Genomic DNA, 18,887 nt, shown 5'->3' on the forward strand with positions numbered 1-18,887 from the left:
GAACAGACCGGTGAACACCAGCATTGGGTTACTTGGACATTCACCAGTGCTGTAACAAAAACCTGCATGCAGTGGAGATTCATATGAATTCCAGATTCGCAGTGAATGTATGGAACATTATGTAGTGGAAGTTCCAATGATTTCTGTAAATCTGGGTGGTTTAGACAAGAAAATGAAGAGCTGACCAGGGTTGAGCGAATAGCAAATTGAAAAGCACGGCTGCGAGTGTGAACATGCTGCTGAAAACCAGCATTGTGTTACTTGGACATTCAACAGTGGTGTAAAGAAAAACTGCGTGCAGTGGAGACTCAGAAGAATTCCAGATTCGCAGTGAATGAATGGAACATTCTGTAGTGGAGATTCCAGTGATTTCTGAAGGCTGGGTTATGTGGACAGGAAAATGCACAGCTGACCAGGGTTGAGTGGAGAGCTAAACGTACAGTATTGTGCGATTGTCAACAGGCCGCTGAAAACTAGCATTGGGTTACTTGGACATTCAACAGTGGTATAACGAAAACTTGCCTTGAGTGCAGATTCAGATGAATTCCAGATACGCAATGAGTAAATGGAACATTCTGTAGTGGAGGTTACAATGATTTCTGAAGTCTGGATTGTGTGGAAAGGAAATGAAAAGCTGACCAGTGTTGAGTGGATAGCCAGTGAACAGCACGGCTTCGAATGTCAACAGACCGCTGTAAAACCAGCATTGCTCTACACTGAATATTCACCAATGGTGTAATGAAAGCCTGCCTTGAGTGCAGGTTTAGATTAATTCCAGATTCGCAGTGAATGAATGCTACGTTTGGTAGTGGAGAATACAACGATTTCTGAAGGCTGGGTGATGTAGACAGGAAAATGAAAAGCTGAAAAGGATTGAGTGGATAGCCAATTGAACAACACGGCTGCGTGTCTGAACAGGCTGCTGAAAACGAGCATTGAGTTAATGGGACATTCACCATTTATATAAAGAAAGCCTGCATGGAGAGCAGATTCAGATTAATTCCAGATACGCAGTGAATGAATGGAATAAACTGTAGTGGAGGTTCCAATGATTTCTGTATATCTGGGTGGTTAAGTCAGGACAATGTAAAGCTAACCAGGGTTGAATGGATGGGAAATTGAACAGCAAGGCTGCGTGTCTGAACAGGCCGCTGAATATAAACATTGGGTTACTTGGTCATTCACCAGTGGTGTAACAAAAACCTGCCTGGAGTGGAGAGTCAGATGAATTCCACATTCGCAGTGAATGTATGGAACCTTCTGTAGTGCAGGTTCCAATGATTTATGAAGTCTGGGTGGTATGGAGAGGAAAATGCAGAGCTGACCTGGCTTGATTGGATAGCCAGTTGAACAGCACTTCTGCCAGTGCGAACATGCCGCTGAAAACCAGCATTGGGTAACTTGGACATTCAATAATGGTGAAACGAAAACCCGCCTGGAGTGGAGAGTCAGTTGAATACCAGATTCGCAGTGAATGAATGGAACATTCTGTAGTGGAGATTCCAATGATTTCAGAAGGCTGGGTAATGTGGACAGGAAAATGAAAAGCTGACCAGTGTTGAGTGGATAGCCAATTGAACAGCACGGCTGCGATTGTGAACAGGCCGCTGAAAACAAGCATTGTGTTACTTAGACATTCACCATTGGTATAACAAAAACCTGCCATGAGTGGAGAGTCAGATGAATTACAGATTCGCAGTGAATGAATGGAACATTCTGCAATGGAGAGTCCAATGATTTCTGAAGGCTGGGTTGTGTGGACAGGAAAATTACTGGCTGACCAGGGTTGAGTGAATAGCCAATTTAAGAACAAGGTTGCGAGTCTGAATAAAGGTAAAGGTCCTCCCGTTGATCGTCGATTTGCTCGAGCGGGCCCAGTAACGTCTCCATTGGAGACTTTGTTGTTACTGTGTTTGGCATATCGAATACTCTCGGCAGCTTGCCGGGCTCTCCGAGATTCCAATGATTTCTGAAGTCTGGATTCTGGAGACAGGAAAATGAAGAGCTGACCAGTGTAGAGTGGATAGCCAGTGAACAGCACGGCTTCGAGTGTCAACACACCGCTGAAAACCAGCATTCCGTTACTCAGACATTTACCAGTGTTGTAACGAAAGCCTACCTGGAGTGCAGATTCAGATGAATTCCAGATTCGAAGTGAAAGTATGGAACATTCTGTAGTGGAGTTTCCAATGATTTCTGAAGTCTGGGTGGTGTGGACAGGAAAATGAAGAGCTGACCAGGCTTGAGTGGATAACCAATTGAAATGCACGCCTGCGAACCTCAACAGGCCGCTAAAAACCAGCAATGCGTTACTTGGTCATTCACCAGTGGTGTAACGAAAGCCTGCCTCAGTGCATATTCAGATGAATTCTAGATTCGGAGTGAATGAATGGAACATACTGTAGTGGAGGATCCAATGATTTCTGTATATCTGGGTGGTTTAGACAGGAAAATGAAGAGCTAACCAGGGTTGAATGGATGGGAAATTGAACAGCACAGCTGCGTTTCTGAACAGTGGAGGTTCGAATGATTTCTGAATTCTGTGTGGTATGGAGATGAAAATGTAGAGCTGAAGTGGCTTGAGTGTATAACCAATTGAACAACACTTCTGCGAGTGTGAACATGCCGCTGAAAACGAGAATTGGGTTACTTGGACTTTCAATTGTGGTGAAACGAAAACCTGCCTGGAGTGGAGAGTCTGATGAATACCAGATTCGCAGTGAATGAATGGAACATTCTGTAGTGGAGATTCCAATGATTTCAGAATGCTGGGTGATGTGGACAGGAAAATGAAAAGCTGAACAGTGTTGAGTGGATAGCCAATTGAACAGCACGGCTGCGATTGTGAACAGGCCGCTGAAAACCAGCATTGTGTTACTTGGACATTCACCAGTGGTGTAACGAAAACCTGCTTGCAGTGGAGATTCATATGAATTCCAGATTCGCAGTGAATATATGGAATATTCTGTAGTGGAGGTTCAAATTATTTCTCTGAATCTGGGTGGTTTAGACAGGAAAATGAAGAGCTGACCAAGGTTGAGTGAATAGCCAATTGAACAGCACGGCTGCAAGTGTGAACATGCCGCTTAGAACCAGCATTATGTTACTTGGACATTCAACACTTTTAATGAAAACCTGCGTGAGTGGAGAGTCAGATGAATTCCAGATTTGCGGTGAATGAATGGAACATTCTGTAGTGGAGATTTCAATGATTTCTGAAGGCTGGGTTAAATGGACAGGAAAATGAAGAGCTGAAGAGTGTTGAGTGGATAGCACATTGAATAGAACGGCTTCGAGTATGAATAGGTCGCTGAAAACCAGCATTGGGTCACTTGGACATTCACCAGTGGTGTAAGAAAACCTGCCTGGAGTGGAGAGTCAGATGAATTACAGATTCGCAGTGAATGAATGGAACATTCTGTAGTGGAGATTCAGATGAATTCCACATTGTCAGTGAATTAATGGAACATTCTGAAGTGGAGATTCCCATGATTTCAGAATTCTGGATTGTGGAGACAGGAAAATGAAGAGCTGACCAGTGTAGAGTGGATAGCCTGCGAACAGCACAGCTTCGAGTGTCAAGAGACCGCTGAAAATCAGCATTACGTTACTCGGACATTCACCAGTGGTGTAACGAAAGCCTGCCTGGAGTGCAGATTCAGATGAATTCCAGATTCTCAGTGAATCTATGGACCATTCAGTAGTGGAATTTTCAATTGTTTCTGAAGTCTGGGTTGTCTAGAAAAGAAAATGAAGAGCTGACCCAGCATGAGTGGATAGCCAATTGAAATGCACGGATGCGAATCTGTAAAGGCCGCTGAAAACCAGCATTGTGTTACTTGGACATTCAACAGTGGTGTAAAGAAATCCTGCCTGGAGTGGCGAGTCAGATGACTTCTAGATTCGCAGTGAATGAATGGAACGTTCAATGATTTCTGAAGTCTGGGTAGTGTGGAGAGTAAAATGCAGAGGGAACCAGGCTTGAGTGGATAACCAATTGAACAGTTCGTCTGCCAGTGTGAACATGCTGCTGAAAACCAGCGTTGGGTTAATTGGACATTCAAAGGAGGTGTAACGAACACCTTCCTAGAGTGGAGAATCAGAAGAATACCAGATTCGCAGTGAATGAATGGAACATTCTGTAGTGGAGATTCCAATGATTTCAGAAGGTTGGGTGAAGTGGACAGGAAAATGAAAAGCTGACCAGTGTTGAGTGGATAGCCAATTGAACAGCACGACTGCAATTGTGATGACGCCGCTGAAAACCAGCATTGGGTTACTTGGACATTCACCAGTGGTGTAACGAAAACCTGGTTGCAGTGGAGATTCAGATGAATTCCAGATTCACAGTGAATGTATGGAACATTCTATAGTGGAGGTTCCACTGATTTCTGTAAATCTGGGTGGTGTTGACAGGAAAATGAAGAGCTGATCAGGGTTGAGCCTGTAGCCAATTGAACAGCACGGCTGCGAGTGTGAACATGCCACTGAAAACCAGCAATTTTTTACTTGGACATTCAACAGTGGTTAACGAAAACTTGCCTGGAGTTGAGAATCAGATGAATTCCAGATTCGCAGTGAATGAATGAAACATTCTGTTGTCGAGATTCCAATGTTTTCTGAAGGCTGGTTTTAGTGGACAGGAAAATGAAGAGCTGAAGAGTGTTGAGGTGATAGCAAATTGAATAGAACGGCGGTGAATATTACAAAGCCGCTGAGAACCAGCATTGGGTCACTTGGACATTCACCAGTGGTGTAACGAAAACCTGCCTGGAGTGGAGAGTCAGATAAATTACAGATTCGCAGTGAATGTATGGAACATTCTGTAGCGTTTGTTCCAATTATTTCTGTAAATCTGGGTGGTTTGGACAGGAAAATGAAGAGCTGACCAGTGTTGAGTGGATAGGAAATTGAAAAGCACGGCTATCAGTGTCAACATGCCGCTGAAAGACAGCATTGTGTTAATTGGACATTCAACAGTGGTTTGACGAAAACCTGCCTAGAGTGGAGAGTCAGAAGAATACCAGATTCGCAGTGAATGAATGGAACTTTCTGTAGTGAAGATTCCAATGATTTCTGAAGGCTGGGAGATGTGAACAGGAAAATGCAGAGCTGAACAGGGTTGAGTGGATAGCCGATTGAAAAGCACGGTTGCGTGTCTGAGCTGGATGCTGAAAACCAGCATTGGGTTACTTGGACATTCACCCGTTGTGTAACGAAGACTTGCCGGTAGTTGACATTCCGATGAATTCCAGATTCGCAGTGAATGAATGGAACATTCTGTAGTCTAGGTTTCAATGATTTCTGAAGTTTGGAAAATGCATAGCTGAGCAGGGTTGAGTGGAGAGCCAAATGTACAGTATGGCTGCGATAGTCAACAGGCCGCTGAAAACTAGCATTGGGTTACTTGGACATTCAACAGCGGTATAACGAAAACTTGCCTCGAAGGCAGAGTCAGATGAATTCCAGATACGCAATGAGTGAAAAGACCATTCTGTAGTGGAGGTTACAATGATTTCTGAAGTCTGGATTGTGTGGAAAGGAAATGAAAAGCTGACCAGTGTTGAGTGGATAGCCAGTGAATAGCACGGCTTCGATTGTGTACTGACTGCTGTAAACCAGCATTGCACTACTTGGACATTCACCAGTGGTGTAATGAAAGGCTGCCTCGAGTGCAGGTTCAGTTTAAATCCAGATATGCAGTGTATGAATGGAACGTTCTGTAGTGGAATATCTAATGATTTCTGAAGGCTGCGTGATATGGACTGGAAAATGAAGAGCTGTAAAGGGTTGAGTGGTTAGCCAAATGAACAGCACAGCTGCGTGTATGAACAGGCCGCTGAAAACAGCATTGGGTTAATGGGACATTTACCATTTATATAACTAAAACCTGGCAGGCGAGCAGATTCAGATTTATTACAGATACGCAGTGAATGAATGGAACATACTGTAGTGGAGGATCCAATAATTACTGTATGTCTGGGTGGTTTACACAGGAAAATGAAGATCTAACAAGGGTTGAAGGGATGGGAAATTGAAAAGCACAGCTGCGTGTCTGAACAGGCCTCTGGAAACCAGCATTGGGTTACTTGGTCATTTAGAGTGGTGTAACGAAAACCTGCCTGCAGTGGAGAGGCAGGTGAATTCCAGATTCGCAGTGAATGTATGAAACCTTCTGTAGTGGAGGTTCCAATGATTTCTAAAGTCTGTTATGGTATGGAGAGGAAAATGCAGAGCTGACCTTGCTTGAGTGCATAACCAATTGAACAGCACGTCTGCGAGTGTGAACATGCCGCTGAAAATGAGCATTGTGTTACTTGGACATTCAACAGTGGTGAAACGAAAACCTGCCTGGAGTGCAGATTCAGATGAATACCAGATTCGCAGTGAATGAATGGAACATTCTGTACTCGAGATTCGAGTGATTTCAGAAGGCTGGGTGATGTGGACAGGAAAATGAAAAGCTGACCATTGTTGTGTGGATAGCCAGATTCACAGTGAATGTACGAAACATTCTGTAGTAAAGGCTCCAATGATTTCTCTGAATCTGAGTGATTTTGACAGGAAAATGAAGATCTGACCAAGGTTGGGTGTATATCCAATTGAACAGTACGGCTGTGAGTGTGAAAACGCCGCTGAGAACCAGCATTGTGTTACTTAGACATTCAACAGAGGTTAACGAAAACCTGCCTGGAGTGGAGAGTCAGATAAATTCCAGTTTCGCAGTGAATGAATGGAACATTCTGTAGTGGAGATTCCAGTGGTTTCTAAAGACTGCGTTAAGTGGAAAGGAATATGAAGAGCTGAAGAATGTTGAGTGGATAGCAAATTCAATAGAATGGCTGCGACTATGAAAAGGCTGTTGAAAACCAGCATTGGGTCACTTGGATATTCACCAGTGGTGTAACGAAAATGTATCTGAGTGGAGAGTCAGATGAATTACAGATTCACAGTGAATGAATGGAACATTCTGTAATGGAGAGTCCCATGATTACTGAAGTTGGAGTTGTGTGTACTGGAAATGAAAGAGCTGACCATTGTGGAGTGGAAAGCCAGGTGAACACCATGCCTGTGACTGTGAACAGGACGCTGAAAACAAACATTGGGATACTTGGACATTCACCAGTGGTCTAACGATAGCCTGCCTGGAGTGGAGATTTACATGATTTCCAGATTCGCAGTGAATGAGTGGAACATTCTGTAGTCGAGGTTCCAATGATTTCTGAATCTGGGTTGTGTGGACTGGAAAATGAAGAGCTGACCAAGGTTCACTGGATAGCCAGTTGAACAGCACACCTGCGAATGTAATCAGGATGCGGAAAACCAGCACTGTGTTACTTGGACATTCAACAGTACTGTAACGAAAGCCTGGCTGGAGTGGAGATTCAGATGAATTCCCGATTCGAAGTAAATGAATGGAACATTCTGTAGTGGAGATTCCAATGATTTCTGTAGTCTGTGTTGTGTGGACAGGAAATGAAAGATCTGAATCTGACCACTGTGGAGTTGTTAGCCAGTTGAACAGCACGCCTGCTACTGTGAACAGGACACTGAAAACCAGCATTGGATTACTTGGACCTTCAGCAATGGAGTAACGAAAGCCTGCCTGGAGTGGAGATTCAATGATCTCCAGATTCCAGTGCATGAATGGAACATTCTGTAGTGGAGATTCCAATGATTTCTGAAGTCTGGGTTGTGTGGACAGGAAAAGGAAGAACTGACCAGGGTGGAGTGGATAGCCAGTTGAACAGCACGCCTGCGAGTGTGAACAGTACGCTGAAAACCAGCATTGGGCTACTTGGAAATTCACCAGTGGTGTAAAGAAAGCCTGCCTGCACTGGAAAATTAGATGAATTCCAGATTCGAAGTGAATGAATGGAACATTTTATAGTGGAGATTCCAATGATTTCTGAAGTATGGGTTGTGTGGACAGGAAAATGAAGAGCTGAGCTGGTTGGAGTGGATAGCCAGTTGAGCAGCACGCATGCGAGTGTGAACAGGACTCTGAAATCTGGCATTGTTTTACTTGGACATTCACCAGTGAAGTAACGAAAGCCTACCCGGAGTGCAGATTCAGATAAATTCTCGTATCGCAGTGAATGAATGCAATATTTTGTAGTGGAGATTCCAGTGATTTATGAAGTCTGGTTTGTGTGGACAGGAAAAGAAAGACCTCACCACTTTGAAGTGGATAGCCAGTTGAACAGCACGGCTGCTAGTGTGAACAGGAAACTGAAAATCAGCATTTGGTGACTTGGACATTCACCAGTAGTGTACCGAATGCCTACCTGGAGTGGAGATTCAAAGAACTCCAGATTGGCAGTGAATGACTGGAACATTCTGAAGTGGAGATTAAAATGGTTTCTGAAGTCTGGGTTGTGTGGACAGGAAAAGAAAGACCTGACCAGGGTGGGTGGATACCAAGTTGATCAGCAAGCCTGAGAGTGTGAACACGACACTAAAAATCAACATTGGGTGACTTGTACATTCACCAGTGGTGTAACGAAAGCTAGCCTGTTGTGGAGATTCCATGAAATCCAGATTGGCAGTTACTTCACGGAACATTCTCTAGTGGAGATTCCAACGTTTTCTGAATTCTACGTATTGTGGAGAGGAAATGAAAGAGGTGACCACTGTGAAGTGGATAGACCGTTGAACAGCACGCCTGCGACTTTTACCAGGACGATGAAAACTAGCATTGTGTTACTTTGACATGCACCAGTGATGTAAGAAAAGCCTGCCTGGACTGGAAAATTAGATGAATTCCATATTCGAGGAGAATGAATGGAGCATTTTATAGTGGAGATTCCAATAATTTCTGAAGTATGGGTTGTGTGGACAGGAAAATGAATAGCTGACCTGGTTGGAGTGGATAGCCAGTTGAGCAGCACGTCTGCGAGTGTGAATAGGACTATGAAATCTGGCATTCTTTTACTTTGACATTCACCAGTGAAGTAAAGAAAGCCTACCAGGAGTGCAGATTCAGATAAATTCTCGTTTCGCAGTGAATGAATGCAATATTCTGTAGTGGAAATTCCAATGATTTATGAAGTCTGGTTTGTGTGGACAGGAAAAGGAAGACCTCACCACTTTGAAGTGGATAGCCAGTTGAACAGCACGGCTGCTATTGTGAACAGGAAACTGAAAATCAGCATTTGGTGACTTGGACATTCACCAGTAGTGTAACGAATGCCTACCTGGAGTGGAGATTCAAAGAACTCCAGATTGGCAGTGAATGACTGGAACATTGTGTAGTGGAGATTCCAATGATTTCTGAAGTCTGGGTTGTGTGGACAGGAAAAGAAAGACCTGACCAGGGTGGGTGGATACCCAGTTGATCAGCATGCCTGAGAGTGTGAACACGACACTACAATTCAACATTGGGTGACTTGGACAATCACAAGTGGTGTAACAAAACCTAGCCTGTGGAGATTCCAATGGTTTCTGAATTCTACGTTTTGTGGAGAGGAAATGAAAGAGCTAACCACTGTGTTGTGGATAGCCAGTTGAACAGCACGCCTGGACTGTTACCAGGACGATGAAAACTAGCATAGGGTTACTTTGACATGCACCAGTGGTGTAACGAAAGCCTGCCTGGAGTGGAGATTCAGATGAATTCCAGATTCGCAGTGAATGTATGGAACCTTCTGTAGTGGAGGTTCCAATGATTTCTGAAGTCTGTTATGGTATGGAGAGGAAAATGCAGAGCTGACCTTGCTTGAGTGTTTAACAAATTGAACAGCACGTCTGCGAGTGTGAATATGCCGCTGAAAATGAGCATTGTGTTACTTGGACATTCAACAGTGGTGAAACGAAAACGTGCCTGGAGTGCAGATTCAGATGAATACCAGATTCACAGTGAATGAATGGAACATTCTGTACTCGAGATTCTAGTGATTTCAGAAGGATGGGTGATGTGGACAGGAAAATGAAAAGCTGACCATTGTTTTGTGGATAGCCAGATTCGCAGTGAATGTATGAAACATTCTGTAGTGGAGGCTTCAATGATTTCTCTGAATCTGAGTGATTTTGACAGGAAAATGACGATCTGACCAAGGTTGAGTGTATATCCAATTGAACAGTACTGCTGTGAGTTTGAAAATGCCGCTGAGAACCAGCATTGTGTGACTTGCACATTCAACAGTGGTTAACGAAAACCTGCCTGGAGTGGAGAGTCAGATAAATTCCAGTTTCACAGTGAATGAATGGAACATTCTGTAGGGGAGATTCCAATGATTTCGGAAGACTGGGTTAAGTGGACAGGAATATGAAGAGCTGAAGAATATTCAGTGGATAGCAAATTGAATAGAATGGCTGCGAGTATGAAAAGGCTGTTGGAACCCAGCATTCGGTCACTTGGTTATTCACCAGTGGTGTAACGAAAACCTACCTGAGTGGAGAGTCAGATGAATTACATATTCACAGTGAATGAATGGAACATTCTGTAATGGAGAGTCCCATGATTACTGAAGTCAGAGTTGTGTGTACTGGAAATGAAAGAGCTGACCACTGTGGAGTGGAAAGCCAGCTGAACACCATGCCTGCGACTGTGAACAGGACGCTGAAATCCAGCATTGGGATACTTGGACATTCACCAGTGGTCTAACGATAGCCTGACTGGAGTGGAGATTTACATGAATTCCAGATTCGCAGTGTATGACTGGAACATTCTGTAGTTGAGGTTCCAATGATTTCTGAATCTGGGTTGTGTGGACTGGAAAATGAAGAGCTGACCAAGGTTCACTGGATAGCCAGTTGAACAGCATGCCTGCGAATGTAAACAGGATGCCGAAAACCAGCATTGTGTTACTTGGACATTCAACAGTACTGTAACGAAAGCCTGGCTGGAGTGGGGATTCAGATTAATTCCCGATTCGAAGTAAATAAATGGAACATTCTGTAGTGGAGATTCCAATGATTTCTGTAGTCTGTGTTGTGTGGACAGGAAATGAAAGATCTGAATCTGACCACTGTGGAGTTGTTAGCCAGTTGAAAAGCACGCCTGCTACTGTGAACAGGACACTGAAAACCAGCATTGGGTTACTTGGACCTTCAGCAATGGAGTAAGGAAAGCCTGCCTGGAGTGGAGATTCAATGATCTCCAGATTCCTGTGCATGAATGGAACATTCTGTAGTGGAGATTCCAATGATTTCTGAAGTCTGGGTTGTGTGGGCAGGAAAAGGAAGAACTGACCAGGGTGGAGTCAATAGCCAGTTGAACAGCACGCCTGCAAGTGTGAACAGGACGCTGAAAACCAGCATTGGGCTACTTGGAAATTCACCAGTGGTGTAAAGAAAGCCTGCCTGGACTGGAAAATTAGATGAATTCCAGATTCAAAGTGAATGAATGGAACATTCTGTTGCGGATATTCCAATGATTTCTGAAGTATGGGTTGTGTGGACAGGAAAATGAAGAGCTGAGCTGGTTGGAGTGGATAGCCAGTTGAGCATGACGCATGCGTGTGTGAACAGGACTCTGAAATCTGGCATTGTTTTACTTGGACATTCACCAGTGAAGTAAAGAAAGCCTACCCGGAGTGCAGATTCAGATAAATTCTCGTTTCTCAGTGAATGAATGCAATATTTTGTAGTGGAGAATCCAATGATTTATGAAGTCTGGTTTGTGTGGACAGGAAAAGAAAGACCTCACCACTTTGTAGTGGATAGCCAGTTGAACAGCACGGCTGCGAGTGTGAACAGGAAATTGAAAATCAGCGTTAGATGACTTGGACATTCACCAGTAGTGTAACGAATGCCTACCTGGAGTGGAGATTCAACGAACTCCAGATTGGCATTGAATGACTGGAACATTGTGTAGTGGAGATTCCAATGATTTCTGAAGTCTGGGTTGTGTGGACAGGAAAAGAAAGACCTGACCAGGGTGGGTGGATACCCAGTTGATCAGCACGCCTGAGAGTGTGAACACGACAGTAAAAATCAACATTGGGTGACTTGGACATTCACCAGTGGTGTAACGAATGCTAGCCTGTGGAGATTCCAATGGTTTCTGAATTCTACGTATTGTGGAGAGGAAATGAAAGAGCTGACCACTGTGGAGTGGATAGCCAGTTGAACAGCACGCCTGCGACTGTTACCAGGATGATGAAAACTAGCATTGGGTTACTTTGACATGCACCAGTGGTGTAACGAAAGCCTGCCTGGAGTGGAGATTCAGATGAATTCCAGATCGCCGTGAATGTATGGAAACTTCTGTAGTGGAGGTTCCAATGATTTCTGAAGTCTGTTATGGTATGGAGAGGAAAATGCAGAGCTGACCTTGCTTGAGTGCATAACCAATTGAACAGCACGTCAACGAGTGTGAACATGCCGCTGAAAATGAGCATTGTGTTACTTGGACATTCAACAGTGGTGAAACGAAAACCTGCCTGGAGTGCAGATTCAGATGAATACCAGATTCGCAGTGAATGAATGGAACATTCTGTACTCGAGATTCCAGTGATTTCTGAAGGCTGGGTGATGTGGACAGGATAATGAAAAGCTGACCATTGTTGTGTGGATAGCCAGATTCACAGTGAATGTATGAAACATTCTGTAGTGGAGGCTCCAATGATTTCTCTGAATCTGAGTGACTTTGACAGCAAAATTAAGACCTGACCAAGGTTGAGGGAATATCCAATTGAACAGTACGGCTGTGAGTTCGAAAATGCCGCTGAGAACCAGCATAGTGTTACTTGGACATTCAACAGTGGTTAACGAAAACCTGCCTGGAGTGGAGAGTCAGATAAATTCCAGTTTCGCAGTGAATGAATGGAACATTCTGTAGTGGAGATTCCAATGATTTCTGAAGGCTGGGTTAAGTGGACAGGAATATGAAGAGCTGAAGAATGTTGAGTGGATAGCAAATTGAATAGAACGGCTGCGAGTATGAAAAGGCTGTTGAAACCCAGCATTGGGTCACTTGGATATTCACCAGTGGTGTAACGAAAACGTACCTGAGTGGAGAGTCAGATGAATTACAGATTCACCGTGAATGAATGGAACATTCTGTAATGGAGAGTCCCATGATTTCTGAAGTCGGAGTTGTGTGTACTGGAAATGAAAGAGCTGACCACTGTGGAGTGGAAAGCCAGCTGAACCCCATGCCTGCGACTGTGAACAGGACGCTGAAAACCAGCATTGGGATACTTGGACATTCACCAGTGGTTTAACGATAGCCTGCCTGGAGTGGAGATTTACATGAATTCCAGATTCGCAGTGAATGAATGAAACATTCTGTAGTCGAGGTTCCAATGATTTCTGAATCTGGGTTTTGTGGACTGGAAAATGAAGAGCTGACCAAGGTTCAGTGGATAGCCAGTTGAACAGCACGCCTGCGAATGTAAACAGGATGCGGAAAACCAGCATTGTGTTACTTGGACATTCAATAGTACTGTAACGAAAGCCTGGCTGTAGTGGGAATTCAGATGAATTCCCGATTCGAAGTAAATGAATGGAACATTCTTTAATGGAGATTCCAATGATTTCTGTAGTCTGTTTTGTGTGGACAGGAAATGAAAGATCTGAATCTGTCCACTGTGGAGTTGTTAGCCAGTTGAACAGCACGCCTGCTACTGTGAACAGGACACTGAAAACTAGCATTGGGTTACTTGGACCTTCAGCAGTGGAGTAATGAAAGCCTGCCTGGAGTGGAGATTCAATGATCTCCAGATTCCAGTGCATGAATGGAACATTCTGTAGTGGAGATTCCAATGATTTCTGAAGTCTGGGTTGTGTGGACAGGAAAAGGAAGAACTGACCAGGGTGGAGTGGATAGCCAGTTGAACAGCACGCCTGCGAGTGTGAACAGGACGCTGAAAACCAGCATTCGGCTACTTGGAAATTCACCAGTGGTGTAAAGAAAGCCTGCCTGGACTGGAAAATTAGATGAATTCCAGATTCGAAGTGAAGGAATGGAACATTATATAGTGTAGATTCCAATGATTTCTGAAGTATGGGTTGTGTGGACAAGAAAATGAAGAGCTGAGCTGGTTGGAGTGGATAGCCAGTTGAGCAGCACGCCTGAAATTGGGAATAGGATTCTGAAATCTGGCATTGTATTACTTGGACATTCACCAGTGAAGTAACGAAAGCCTACCCGGAGTGCTGATTCAGATAAATTCTCGTTTCGCAGTGAATGAATGGAATATTCTGTAGTGGAGATTCCAATGATTTATGAAGTCTAGTTTGTGTGGACAAGAAAAGAAAGACCTCACCACTTTGAAGTGAATAGCCAGTTGAACAGCATGGCTGCGAGTGTGAACATGAAACTGAAAATCAGCATTTGGTGACTTGGACATTCACTAGTAGTGTAACGAATGCCTACCTGGAGTGGAGATTCAAAGAACTCCAGATTGGCAGTGAATGACTGGAACATTGTGTAGTGGAGATTCCAATGATTTCTGAAGTCTGGATTGTGTGGACAGGAAAAGAAAGACCTGACCAGGGTGGGTGGATACCCAGTTGATCAGCACGCCTATGAGTGTGAACACGACACTAAAAATCATTATTGGGTGACTTGGACATTCACCAGTGGTGTAACGAAAGCTAGCCTGTTGTGGAGATTCCATGAAATCCAGATTGGCAGTTACTTCATGGAACATTCTCTAGTGGGGATTCCAATGGTCTCTGAATTCTACGTTTTGTGGAGAGGAATTGAAAGAGCTGACCACTGTGGAGTGGATAGCCAGTTGAACAGCAGGCCTGCGTCTGTTACCAGGATGATGAAAACTAGCATTGGGTTACTTTGCATGCACCAGTGGGGTAATGAAAGCCTGCCTGGACTGTAAAATTAGATGAATTCTAGATTCGAAGTGAATGAATGGAACATTTTATAGTGGAGATTCCAATGATTTCTGAAGTATGGGTTGTGTGGACAGGAAAATGAAGAGCTGACTGGTTGGAGTGGCTAGCCAGTTGAGCAGTACGCCTGCGAGTGTGAACAGGAAACTGAAAATCAGCATTTGGTGACTTGGACATTCACCAGTAGTGTAACGAATGCCTACCTGGAGTGGAGATTCAAAGAAATCCAGATTGGCAGTGAATGACTGGAACATTCTGTAGTGGAGATTCCAATGATTTCTGAAGTCTGGGTTGTGTGGACAGGAAAAGAAAGACCTGACCAGGGTGGGTGGATACCCAGTTGATCAGCACGCCTGAGAGTGTGAACACGACACTACAAATCAACATTGGGTGACTTGGACATTCACCAGTGGTGTAACGAAAGCTAGCCTGTGGAGATTCCAATGCTTTCTGAATTCTACATTTTGTGGAGAGGAAATGAAAGTGCTGACCACTGTGGAGTGGATAGCCAGTTGAACAGCACGCCTGCGACTGTTACCAGGACGATGAAAACTAGCATTGGGTTACTTTTACATGCACCAGTGGTGTAACGAAAGCCTGCCTGGAGTGGAGATTCAGATGAATTCCAGATTCGCAGTGAATGTATGGAACCTTCTGTAGTGGAGTTTCCAATGATTTCTGAAGTCTGTTATGGTATGGAGAGGAAAATGCATAGCTGAACTTGCTTTAGTGTATAACAAATTGAACAGCACGTCTGCGAGTGTGAACATGCCGCTGAAAATGAGCATTGTGTTACTTGGACATTCAACAGTGGAGAAAAGAAAACCTGCCTGGAGTGGAGATTCAGATGAATAACAGATTCGCAGTGAATGAATGGAACATTCTGTACTCGAGATTCGAGTGATTTCAGAAGGATGGATGATGTGGACAGGAAAATGAAAAGCTGACCATTGTTGTGTGGATAGCCAGATTCGCAGTGAATGTACGAAACATTCTGTAGTGGAGGCTCCAATGATTTCTCTGAATCTGAGTAATTTTGAAAGGAAAATGAAGATCTGACCAAGGTTGAGTGTATATCCAATTGAACAGTATGGCTGTGAGTGTGAAAATGCCGCTGAGAACCAGCATTGTGTTACTTGGACATTCGACAGTGGTTAACGAAAACCTGCCTAGAGTGGAGAGTCAGATAAATTCCAGTTTCGCAGTGAATGAATGGAACATTCTGTAGTGGAGATTCCAGTGGTTTCTGAAGACTGGGTTAAGTGGACAGGAATATGAAGAGCTGAATAAGGTTGAGTGGATAGCAAATTGAATAGAATGGCTGCGACTATGAAAAGGCTGTTGAAAACCAGCATTGGGTCACTTGGATATTCACCAGTGGTGTAACGAAAACGTACCTGAGTGGAGAGTCAGATGAATTACAGATTCACAGTGAATGAATGGAACATTCTGTAATAGAGAGTCCCATGATTTCTGAAGTCGGAGTTGTGTGTACTGGAAATGAAAGAGCTGACCACTGTGGGTGGAAAGCCAGCTGAACCCCATGCCTGCGACTGTGAACAGGACGCTGAAAACAAGCATTGGGATACTTGGACATTCACCAGTGGTCTAACGATAGCCTGCCTGGAGTGGAGATTTACATGAATTCCAGATTCGCAGTGAATGAGTGGAATATTCTCTAGTCGAGGTTCCAATGATTTCTGAATCTGGGTTGTGTGGACTTGAAAATGAAGAGCTGACCAAGGTTCACTGGATAGCCAGTTGAACAGCACACCTGCGAATGTAAACAGGATGCAGAAAAGCAGCATTGTGTTACTTGGACATTCAACAGTACTGTAACGAAAGCCTGGCTGGAGTGGAGATTCAGATGAATTCCCGATTCGAAGTAAATGAATCTAACATTCTGTAGTGGAGATTCCAACGATTTCTGTAGTCTGTGTTGTGTGGACAGGAAATGAAAGATCTGAATCTGACCACTGTGGAGTTGTTAGCCAGTTGAACAGCACGCCTGCTACTGAAAACCAGCATTGGGTTACTTGGACCGTCAGCAATGGAGTAACGAAAGCCTGCCTGGAGTGGAAAATTAGATGAATTCCAGATTCGAAGTGAATGAATGGAACATTTTATATTGGAGATTCCAATGATTTCTGAAGTATGGGTTGTGTGGACAGGAAAATGAAGAGCTGACCAGGGTGGGTGGATACCCAGTTGATCAGCACGCCTGAGAGTGTGATCATGACACTAAAAATCAACATTGGGTGACTTGGACATTCACCAGTGGTGTACCAAAAGCTAGCCTGTTGTGGAGATTCCATGAAATCCAGATTGGCAGTTACTTCATGGAACATTCTCTAGTGGAGATTCCAATGGTTTCTGAATTCTACGTTTTTTGGAGAAGAAATGAAAGAGCTGACCACTGTGGAGTGGATAGCCAGTTGAACAGCACGCCTGCGACTGTTACCAGGACGATGAATTGGGTTACTTTGACATACACCAGTGGTGTAACGAAAGCCTGCCTGGACTGGAAAATTAGATGAATTCCAGATTCGAGGTGAATGAATGGAACATTTTATAGTGGAGATTCCAATGATTTCTGAAGTATGGGTTGTGTGGACAGGAAAATGAAGAGCTGAGCTGGTTGGAGTGGATAGCCAGTTGAACAGCACGTCTGCGAGTGTGAACAGGACTCTGAAATCTGGCATTGTTTTACTTGGACATTCACCAGTGAAGTAACGAAAGCCTACCCGGAGTGCAGATTCAGATAAATTCTAGTTTCGCAGTGAATGAATGCAATATTCTGTAGTGGAGATTCCAATGACTTATGAAGTCTGGTTTGTGTGGACAGGAAAAGGAAGACCTCACCACTTTGAAGTGGATAGCCAGTTGAACAGCACGGCTGCGAGTGTGAACAGGAAACTGAAAATCAGCATTTGGTGACTTGGACATTCACCAGTAGTGTAACGAATGCCTACCAGGAGTGGAGATTCAAAGAACTCCAGTTTGGCAGTGAATGACTGGAGCATTCTGTAGTGGAGATTCCAATGATTTCTGAAGTCTGGGTTGTGTGGACAGGAAACGAAAGACCTGACCAGGGTGGGTGGATACCCAGTTGATCAGCACGCCTGAGAGTGTGATCACGACACTAAAAATCAAAATTGGGTGACTTGGACATTCACCAGTGGTGTAACGAAAGCTAGCCTGTTGTGGAGATGCCAATGGTTTCTGAATTCTACGTTTTGTGGAGAGGAAATGAAAGAGGTGACCACTGTGGAGTGGATAGCCAGTTGAACAGCACGCCTGCGACTGTTACCAGGACGATGAAAACTAGCGTTGGGTTACTTTGACATGCACCAGTGGTGTAACAAATTCCTGCCTGGAGTGGAGATTCAGATGAATTCCAGATTCGCAGTGAATGTATGGAACCTTCTGTAGTGGAGGTTCCATTGATTTCTGAAGTCTGTTATGGTATGGAGAGGAAAATGCAGAGCTGACCTTGCTTGAGTGCATAACCAATTGAACAGCACTTCTGCGAGTTTGAACATGCCGCTGAAAATGAGCATTGTGTTACTTGGACATTCAACAGTGGTGAAAAGAAAATCTGCCTGGAGTGGAGATTCAGATGAATACCACATTCGAAGTGAATGAATGGAACATTCTGTACTCGAGATTCTAGTGATTTCAGAAGGATGGGTGATGTGGACAGGAAAATGAAAAGCTGACCATTGTTGTGTGGATAGCCAGATTCGCAGTGAATGTATGAAACATTCTGTAGTGGAGGCTCCAATGATTTCTCTGAATCTGAGTGATTTTGACAGAAAAATGAAGACCTGACCAAGGTTAAGTGTATATCCAATTGAACAGTACGGCTGTGAGTGTGAAAATGCCACTGAGAACCAGCGTTGTGTTACTTGGACATTCAACAGTGGTTAACGGAAACCTGCCTGCAGTGGAGAGTCAGATAAATTCCAGTTTCGCAATGAATGAATGGAACATTCTGTAGTCGAGATTCCAATGATTTCTGAAGGCTGGGTTAAGTGGACAGGAATATGAAGAGCTGAAGAATGTTGAGTGGATAGCAAATTGAATAG

The sequence above is a fragment of the Sorex fumeus genome, unplaced genomic scaffold (genome assembly GCF_029834395.1).
Source record: "Sorex fumeus unplaced genomic scaffold, SorFum_2.1 ptg000083l, whole genome shotgun sequence".
Lineage (NCBI taxonomy): Eukaryota > Metazoa > Chordata > Mammalia > Eulipotyphla > Soricidae > Sorex > Sorex fumeus.